This window comes from Lontra canadensis, unplaced genomic scaffold, assembly GCF_010015895.1.
Source record: "Lontra canadensis isolate GAN:19392208 unplaced genomic scaffold, GSC_riverotter_1.0 scaffold240, whole genome shotgun sequence".
In the NCBI taxonomy this organism is placed as follows: Eukaryota; Metazoa; Chordata; class Mammalia; order Carnivora; family Mustelidae; genus Lontra; species Lontra canadensis.
This window is the reverse complement of record NW_022631234.1, coordinates 279,203-289,822: the sequence shown is the minus strand read 5'-3', so window position 1 is coordinate 289,822 and position 10,620 is coordinate 279,203. Positions and strand designations below refer to the sequence as shown.

General features: G+C 42.3%; 1 protein-coding gene across 1 annotated transcript in view; it reads right to left on the bottom strand.

The window, feature by feature from the left end:
• The window catches only part of LOC116862399 (butyrophilin-like protein 1), a 119,358-nt gene that overhangs the window by 68,561 nt on the left and 40,177 nt on the right, over window positions 1–10,620 (bottom strand). The gene's annotated exons all lie outside the window — the stretch shown is intronic.

Below are 10,620 nucleotides of genomic sequence, written 5' to 3'. Positions count from 1 at the left end.
GTTAGTGTAAAAGATGTCACTGATTTTTGTAAGTCAATTTCTAATATGTCACTTTATGGAATCATTGATTACTTTCAACAGATTTTTTTATTAACTCTGCAGATTTTTCTGTATGTAAGATGATATTTACAAAGAGTGACATTTTCACTTCTTCCTTCCTGATGTGGAAGGCTTTTATTTCTTTCTCTTGCCTAATTGCTCTATCTAGGTCTTCTGCTACTATATTGAATAGAGGTGGTGAGAGTGTCCTTCCTTGTTATGTTCCTGTTCTTAGAGGAAATGCTTTCAATTGTTCTTCATTGAGTAGGATGTTTGCTGTGGGATTCCTGTAGGTGGCCTTTATGATGTAGAGGTATGCTCCTTCTATACCCAATCTGTTAAGAGTTTTTATCATAAAAGAATGATATATTTTGTCTAATTTCTTTGGGCAACTTTTGAGATGATCATGTGATTTTTATCTTTCATTTTCTTGGTGTACTGAATTACATTTATTGATCTTTGTAGGTTCAACTACCCTTGCATCCAACAGATAAATCCCATTTAGCCATGGTGTCTAATTTGTTTAATGTATGAACTCAGTTTGATAACATTTTACTGAGAATTTTTCTATCTGTATTCAAGGATACTGGTTTATTGCTTTTTTGATCTGGTGTTATCCTTATCTGGTTTGCTATACAAATAATACTGACTTTGTAGAATGAATTTGAAATTGTTGCCTCTTCTTAACATTCTGGAGGAGTTTGAGGAGTATTGGTATTAATTTTCCACTGCATGTTCATTAGAATTCACTAGTGAAGCCATTTGACCACGAGGTTTTCTTTTGGGAGTTTTGGGGTTTTTTTGTTTTGTTATCAATTTTTTTACATTTTTTAATAAACATATAATATATTATTAGCCCCAGGAGTACGGGTCTGTGAGTCACCAGGTTTACACACTTCACAGCACTCCCCAATGTCCATAACCCCACCACTCTCTCCCTGCCCCCTTCCCCCCAGCAACCCCCAGTTTGTTTTATGAGATTAAGAGTCTCTTATGGTTTGTCTCCCTCCTGATCCCATCTTGTTTCATTTATTCTTTTCCTACCCCCCAAACCCTCCACATTGCATCTCCACTTCCTCATATCAGGGAGATCATATGATAGTTGTCTTTCTCTGATTGACTTATTTCACTAAGCATAATACCCTCTAGTTCCACCACATCATCACAAATAGCAAGATTTCATTTCTTTTGATGGCTGCATAGTATTCCATTGTGTATATATACCACTTCTTTTTTATCCATTCATCTGTTGATGGACAGCTAGGTTCTTCCCATAGTTTGGCTTTTGGGGACATTGCTGCTATAAACATTCAGGTGCATGTGAGCCTTTGGATCACTATGTTTGTATCCTTAGGGTAAATACCCAGTGTGCAATTGCTGGGTCGTAAGGTAGCTCTATTTTCAACTTTTTGAGGAATCTCCATGCTGTTTTCCAGAGTAGTTGTACCAGCTAGCATTCCCACCCACAGTTTAGGAGGGTTCCCCTTTCTCCACATCCTCGCTAGCATCTGCAATCACTCCAGCCTGGGCTGCCACAATCTCCAGTAGGACTCTCCTGGGAGGATGAAGTTGGGCCCTGAGCCATGGCAGGAACAGAGAGTCAAGTTCTGGTGGTTGAGGGCATGGGGTCCTGTAGGCCAATAATTGGCCCCTTGTCCCCTAAAAATAAAGGCCCCTCGGAAAAGCTGGGGTGTCCAACACCAGGCTGGTTGATGGGCTTCCATGCTAAACTGTTCCTGCTGCTGAGACAGAGTGTGTGCACGCCAGGGGACAAACAAGTCAGAGCACCAGTCATCAAAGAACACTCTGTGAGGAAACCGGTTTCCCAGGCTGAAGTCCCTCAATGGCTGATGGTAAAATGCTTGCTCATGCCATTGAGCTGGGTGGATATAGTGTCCCACAGTATGGTGGGCTGCCCCAAGGCTGCCCACCTGAAGGTTGCTTTGAGCAGGCCAGAGAGGACATTGCTGGGTGCTGTAGAGGCTTTGGGGTAGGTGGCTGGGTGGGCAGAACCAAATTTAGGGGGCTGTATGGGTATGGAGGCAGCCTCTGGTCAGCGGACGGTTTGCTGGTATCCAGGGGGACACCCCGAGTGATGCAGGACAAAGCAATGACATTGTTGTCACAAACTTTTGGGGGAGCTGCTCTTGGGTGTCAGCTGTGCCCTTGGACAGACTCAGGAGGCTGAGGGGCACATGGTGGCGGCAGGAAGGGATTCCAGTGGAAGCAGCTGGGTAAGGGGGGTACCCAGCACAGGAGAGGAAGCAAAGGTGGAGGAATTGGAGGATGAGAGAGCCAGAGCACTGAGTGACAGGTGGCCCAGGTAGGAGGCTGACAGTGAGGGCTGGCTATCAGAGCCCTGAACATGAGGGTGGGGACTGCTTCAGGAAGCCTAGGGGTTGCAATTGCTCAGGGAAGACCACAGGATGGGTAGTTGAACAGGGAGTAAAGTCCAAGCTTGGTCCAGGCACTGGCTGGAGTGGTGGTTGAGGTGGATCATGCTGTGTCTTAATTTGGAGGTACTGATGCCCTCACTCAGGCTGGGGTAGGTGGGAAATGCCAGGGGAAAGTGCAGGTCGATAGGATCAGGTAGGGAGCTTCCTGTGTTCATGGCTGGTGGAAGGACATGCACATTGGCAGGCTGGTCAGGGAGCACATGGTGCTCTGATTAACATCAAAAAGGTGTTCATTGCAGGGAGTTCAGAGAACTAAGATCAGGAAGAACATAAGGACAGCTTCCAAGCATGGCGTGGTTTCAACAAATCTTTGTCCACTAACAAGTTCGCTTCAATAATAGGGACTTTGGAGTGCACTTTACCATTCAGAAAACCTCCATGGTGGCTGTGCAGGTTGCTAGGAGGGGCATGGCCTGGGTAAGTGTCCTGAGGGCTGAGGTTCCTCACACTGGTGTGAAGGCGGAGTCAGTACTTGTCCTATTTAGTCAGATAGTAGTAGAAAGACCTGCCCCTTCTCTGAAGGGACATTGTCCCAGGGCACATCCTCCACCGGCTGGGCTCTGGGGGAAGAGACAAATAGGCAAGACCCCAAGGAGAGCTGTCTTCATGCAGGGATAGTGGTGGAGTGGGAACACCGTTTTTCTGGAATCTCTGTAACTGTTCCAAAGCTCCTGGTGCCCAGGGCTCCACAATGAATACAGAAGCAAGTTGAGGGTTCTCTTGGAACTCAGCCGGGTCAGGGCTTATCTGGTTATCAGTGGGCAGAGAACGGCCATAAGGAGAGCTCCTTGTGTATACCAGTCGCAATGTGGGGGCCTGTTAGCCCCATGTGTTCCTCAACCCCAGGCTCTCTGGTGTCTGTGCCTCCACTACAAGCCTGTCGTCCTGCCCTTCAGCCTCCACCTGTGCCTCTCAGATGACTAGACTGGACTGTTCAGGTTGTCTACATCTTCCTAAGTCAGTCTTGGTCAGTTGTGTGTTTCTAGGAATGGACCCATTTCCTTTAGATATATAATTTGTTGGTATACAATTATTCATAGTATTTCATGATTCTACATATTCCTGTTCTATCCATTGTAATAACCCTCTTTTATTTCTTCCTCTTTTTATTATATTAGTCACCGTAGAGTACTATGTCACTTTTTTTCTTAGACTGACTAACATTTTGCCAGTTTGTGTTCATCATCTTCTAGAATCAGCTTTTAGTTTCATTGATCCTTTCAATTGTTTTTCTGGCCTCTAGTTCCTTCACTTCTGCTCTGATTTTATTATTTCTTTCTTTTTGTTAACTTCGTGATTAATTTGTTCCTCTTTTTCTAGTCATTGAAGGGTAAAAGTAGATTGTTTATTTGAGATAGCTCTCATTTTCTGTTGCTCTCAACTTCCTCTCAGAACTGCTTTTAATGCAACCCACAAAATTTGATATATTTTCATTTTCACTTGTTTGAGACCATTATTTATTTCCCTTTTGATTTCCTCTTTGATCTATTGATTGTGTTACAAACTCAGACAAGCTGATAACCTAATGCCCAGTAAGCTAATGTCTGAGACATGGGTTTTGAGGCAAAGAAATCTTCATTATCACAAGGAAAGTCCAGTGAGAAGACTGGCTATCATTCACAAAGCTGCATTGCTCTCTGGAGGAAAAGGGACGCCACTACTTGTTTGGGGAAGGAGGTGAATGTATGAGAGGAGGATGAGGTGTTTCTGGAAAGCTTGAGAGGGTGTGCCTTGAAACAATCTGGAGCTCTATATTCTTCCAGAAAATAAGGCACCCCATTCGGGACCTGGAATAATCAGGTAAGTCAGATAATTTTGAGACAAATGTTTCTTTCCACTCCCCATTAGGTTCCTATAATCAGTGGGTAAACAGGGAGTAGGGGTAAAAAGCAAAGTAAATGATTGATCATGCATGAGGTTACGAGATGCAAAAATGTCCTTAGTAGGGAATAAAACATGACATGCAGCTAAGGTAATAATGCAACTAATACAATATAGTTCTGCATAAGCTTTCAAGAATAGTCCAAGAACCAGGTGTCTCAACTCAGTTGTTTAAAATTTTGTCATCTCTTTCCCACATATTTTTAGGTCTACTGTTTCCTCTTGTTCATTTTTACTTTAGCTTTTTTTTTTAGATTTAGTTATTTTTAATAACTTTAGCCATTGCTGTTATCATTAAGTGTTTAATGCCCTATTCTAAAATAAGGTTACAGTTTCTCAATCTGTCTGCCAGCTTACTCAGAGTATCTGTACCTTCATCTTTTCATTACGGTATTAAAGTTCTGCTCAATATATCTTGGAGGCAGGACTAGTGGGGGGGAATTCCCTCAAGTTTTCTTTGTGTGGGAAAATCTTTATTTCTCCTTCATGTCTGAAAGATAAATCCTGGATACAGATTTCTTGTCTAGCAATATTTATTTGTCAATACTATGAATATGTTATTCCACTCTCCTGGCCCACAGAGTTTCTGCTGAGAAATCTGCTGATGTTCTCTATTATGGGGGCTCCTTTTTAGGTTACTTTCTTCTATCCTTTCAAGATTCCTTCTTTATCAATGACATTTGACAGTGTCATCGGAAAGCGTCTTGGAGATGATATTTTTGTATTGAGATAATAAGGTTATATATTAACTTCACAGACTTCTATGTCCATTTCTTTCCCCAGGATTGGGAAGCTCTCAGTCAACACTCTTGTAGTAACAACTCTGCCCCTCTTCTCCTTCTGTTCTCCTTTTGGTATACCCACTATTCTTAACCGGCTTTCCTAATGGAGACTGGTAGCTCTTGCAAGATTTCTTCATTTTCTAAGCTTGTTTTCCTTTTACGTAATCTCTACATGCAACGTAGGGCTCCAGGTCACAACCCAAAGATCAAGAGTCCGATGCTCCACTAGCTGAAGCAGCCAGGCACCCCAGGGTTTCTTCACTTAAAAAAAAAAAAAATAAACCTTAGTTCTCTTCACTTCCACCTGAATCATTTCTAGATTCCACCTTTCAGATCATGTATTCTCCCTTCCACCTGATATGCTCTATTTCCAATGTTTCTAATGCATTCATCTCATTTACTGAGTTCAGCTCCAGAATTTTCTGTTTGGTGCTTTTTTAGAAATTCAGTCTCTTGGGTAAAGTACTTCTTCTATCCATTCATTTTATTACTGAGTTCATTGAATTGCCTGATTCTCTTGTATTCTGTTGAATTCTGTTCTGATAGCTATTTTGAATTCTCTATTACTTAGATCACAATCTTCTGTAAATGTAGGCTTGTCATTTTCTTTTAGCAAAACCATATTGCCATGATTTTTCATTCTCTTTAATGAGATTTTCCTCTGCCAAGTAGTTTGAAGTAGCTAGCACATTTTGTATGTAGGTGGAAATTTATTAACTTTGATTCTACCAGTTCATGGGTGGGAGGTTAGAGGCCCTTCCTTTGTACAACAGCAGGTGCCAGAAGAGCACAAGTTTTTGGTTTCTCTTTCCAGAGTAACCCTACTGGCTGTATAGACCATGCTCAAAGCAAAAAAAAAAAAAAAAAAAAAAAGGCTGGCAACTCTGGAGGGCCCTGTATGTACTAAACCCCTTTGGTTGGGGCATGCCCCACACTCCAGGAGGAGGACCTTCAAGTTCCAAGGCCCACGGAGCTCAGAGTTCTCTTGCTGAACTCTCAGGGCAGACAGTACTCAAAGTGTTTCTTCTCTGCCTCCCTCCCTTGCCTTTTCCTCACCCCCACACTGCCCCCTCCTGGTCACAGATGTCCTACCTCAGAGGACCCTGCTCTGTGGTTTCATAGCTTTGGGGTCCTACAGCCATAGTCCACAGGGCCAAGTAGCCTTTTATTCACCCCTTTTCACCCCCACCTTCTTGGCCACAGGAGTCACAGTGAGTGTTACCACTACTGTAAAAGCCAGGGTAACAGGCCCTACCTACCATGCTGCCTGGGCTCTCTTCATGACACACAATCCACACTGATGGATCTCTTTGGCATCTGGTGTGCTGTGCAGAGGAACCTTTGTTGGGTTTTGGAATCCTAGTAGTCGTAAACAGAAAGGGGGAGACAAATAGAAGGACTCATTCTGTGATGATGCTGACCTCACTTCTCCCAGGAATGATGGTTTTAACCATTCTTTCTGGAATTACATGGGCAGCTGGTCCACTAGTTTCAAAAGATTTCTCTTTTTTATGCGGATAATTCATATCACATCCATATCTTCCTTTACTCTCCATTTCAAAGGAAATATACCCATAACCCATCTAAAAGTAATCCAGGGTCATAAAGCCACAAAGTATACTATAGGAGGAGATGAAGTCAGATAATATATTAACACATAGAGTATTTAAAATACATACAAAGATCCCAAAGAGTATATTTATGACTTTATTGTTGGGGTAAACATTTTGATAAATTTAAAAATTCCTCCACTACCCTTTCTCACATACTGTGAGCAGTGAAATGCCCTCCTCCAAGATAGAGTTTAGTTTAGATGTTTGTATCACTCAGTGTCCAGTCAGGAGGCAGAAACCACATCACTCATGTTAACTGGGAAAATCTGATATAAAGAATTATTAAGAAAGAGGTATTTAGTTATGAAAGAAATAAAAGAAAGCTCTATGGAAACCAGAAGTAGAAGATATAGGAAGCAGACATTACATCTAGGGCTGAGGTAGAGCATCCAAAAGACGGAATAACATTGAAAGAATAAGACTGACATTCTGTTTATTGGACAAGGTGGGACAGCTTGTCCCACCTTGTCCAGTGAAAGAAATTCACCAACAAGCTGCAGATGAAGTCTGTTGGGCAGGAAAACTCTCACTAGAGAACTGGCAAGATTCCCTAGGAGGCAGCCCTCTAGAACACAACCTGCTACAATGCTATACTCATTCACCCAAAGGCAAGGGAAGCTAAGTCTTCTCCAGGTCATGTCAGTAGCATCGTAAGATCAAGGGATAAACAACACCAAAAGTGGGACACATAGGTGGCTCACTCAGTTAGATGTCTTCCTTCAGCTCAGGTCATGATCCCAGGGTCCTAGGATGGAGTCCTGCATTGAGTTCTCTGCTCAGCTGGGAGTATGCTTCTCTCTCTGCCTGCCACTCTCCCTGCTTGTGCTCACTCAATCTGTCTCTGACAAATACATAAATAAAATCTTTAAAAAAAAAAAAAGGTTTTACTCCTACTACATCTTGCTGTGTTCCCTCTGGTGCCCTGTAGGAATTCAGTGTCTACATAGACAAAATCTGACTTGTATACACCTCCCTGGATAAGACTAATTGAAAAACAAAGGAGGATGGCCCAGAATATTATGCCTCCATTGAAATTTTTTGTCTGAAAGCGGCCACATTCTTTTTTTTTCCATATACCACAAGTCACCCTTTTATTTATTTTATTTTAAATTTATAAATTCTATTATTATTATTTTTTAATCGTTTTTTAAATTTATTTTCAGCATAACAGTATTCATTGTTTTTGTACCACACCCAGTGCTCCATGCAGTCCATGCCCTCTCTAATACGCACCACCTGGTTCCCCCAACCTCCCACCCCCCCACCTCTTCAAACCCTTCAGATTGTTTTTCAGAGTCCATAGTCTCTCATTGTTCACCTCCCCTTCCAATTTTCCACAACTGCCTTCTCCTAACTCCCCACGTCCTCCATGCTATTTGTTATGCTCCACAAATAAGTGAAACCATATGATAATTGGCTCTCTCTGCTTGACTTATTTCACTCAGCATAATCTCTTCCAGTCCCGTCCATGTTGCTACAAAAGTTGGGTATTCATCCTTTCTGATGGAGGTATAATACTCCATACTGTATATGGACCACATCTTCCTTATCCATTCGTCCGTTGAAGGGCATCTTGGTTCTTTCCACAGTTTGGCAACCGTGGCCATTGCTGCTATAAACATTGGGGTACAGATGGCCCTTCTTTTCACTACATCTGTATCTTTGGGGTAAATACCCAGTAGTGCAATTGCAGGGTCATAGGGAAGCTCTATTTTTAATTTCTTGAGGAATGTCCACACTGTTCTCCAAAGAGGCTGCACCAACTTGCATTCCCACCAACAGTGTAAGAGGGCCACATTCTTACTGTGGCTCAAGGCTCTCATCTAGAGAGTATATGCATAAATTTCAAGAAGAAACAGGCACCTGTGGTGCTCATGTACTTCATGAACTCCTAGCCTCCTTGCCCTTACCACACACTGCCCCATATATTATTGTCCTGACAATTAAGACTACACTTTCCTCCTTGCTTTGTGCTTGTGCTTTGTGTATTGATATGACCCCAATGAAACTGGAGATAAAGCTTGGCCCGAGGCCTTTTGCTGCTAGAGTGTCTGATCCCCAGGACTCTCCTTTCTCCTATGAAGGTGTCTAGAGTAATATGTTCATTCGCCATCTCAGAGTTTGCTGGCCAAACCCAACAGTGCACTAACTGACAAAGGCGGTGCTAAATGTGCCACATGGCAAAAAGGAAACGTTTATGACCTCCAGTATCAACAAGTAGGGCACATACAGGGTAGATCTGAATCAAAAGGCAATGAATTGATAAGGGGAAGATTTCACACTTTTAGTTCCTCAGCTTCCACATACACCATTTACTCACATTGGAACTTCTATATAACAACACAACAACTCCACATTTTCACCCATCTACAGGGCTACACTTAAAAGTGAAAAAGTTCTCACTCTTTCCCCAAAATGGAACAAACAGGCAGTCTGAGGCATTGAATCAGTTATATTTATTCCTTAAGTTCAGCCACACTCATTTGACTATTCTGTTACCTAGAGATTACATTTGAAATATTACCATGGACAACTTGCATAAAATCACACTGGTAAGAAGGGAGAAGGAAAATAGATAATTAATACAAATGACACATCTACATGACAAGATAGAAAAATATGCAAAGGGACTCCAGTCCTTTTCCTATTTTTGGTCACAGGCAGGAATTGAGATCTGTGACCTCCTTCTTCCACTTCCAATTCCATGTCTTCCTCATCTCTCCCAGAACCACAACAGGTCAGTGTTCTCTACTTCAGGAGCCAACAAACCTTTATTCATTAAGGTCTGCGTCCTCAACAGTCTGGCTTCCTTCTGTTTGCTGTGGGTTCCATCCACCTTTACAATTGGACTAGAAGTACTGAGAAGCTGTACATAGATCCTGGAACTGTGCTCATGGTCAAAGCTTTCTGCAATTCACCCAGGGTCTGAAAACACTCTTCTTCATTTATCTCTTTATTCTAGTAGCAGTTCTGTTCTTTCCAACTGCTGTTGACTCACAAGGAAACCCAAACTCTCATTTTTCCATTCCCTGAAATAATGCAGCACCAGTATTTCAGAAAAAAACAAATATTTACTAAGGTTCATTAAGATAAGTATGTCTCATCCATTCCAGAATAGGAAGCATGTACAATAGAATATTATACTCCACTCTTCTTCAAGTCCATTAGCCATACATTTCTTCAGAAATGTTCAGATGGACAATGTTTTTTAGTCAGAGTGCACATTTCCTAAATAGAGCTGGTAACCCACCCATAGTCTCTGGGTTCATCTGCACAACTCAAACTATATAAAATAAAAACCATTTAATTCTTCAGAATAATTCAGACCTCACCTCATTTCATATCAAAACAATACAAAGAATCCATGAAATAATGTTCATGATCAAAAGAAACATGACTACCAATACCAAAATTCAGCAAACCCCATTACAGCTGAAAAAGTAAACATTTATCTTCTAATACCTGAGCGTAAGGCATGAACCAACTATTCTCATAACTTCAGCCCAGCAGTCTATACCAGAAAAGAAGGGCAAGACACCCGGTCATTCAGGACTAACTTCAGAGGCTAGTACCCCTGGGAATCCGCAGCTCCAGGAGGAGCCACCATGAGGAATCTGGGACAGGGTTGGAGCATTATGGGAACATAGCTTCAGGACCACAAGGGAGTAATGGAGATTCAGCCCCTGGGAGATCACCATCAACACCACAGCCTGAACTGAACCCCTTCCCTGAGAGGCTCAGAGCCTCCTCTGAAGAACAAGGAGGGTTGTTAATGGGTAAAGGGGTCTGCACAGGCCCACCCACCCTAGAGCAGATGGTCAGGGACACATCTCCTGACCTCAACCTGAA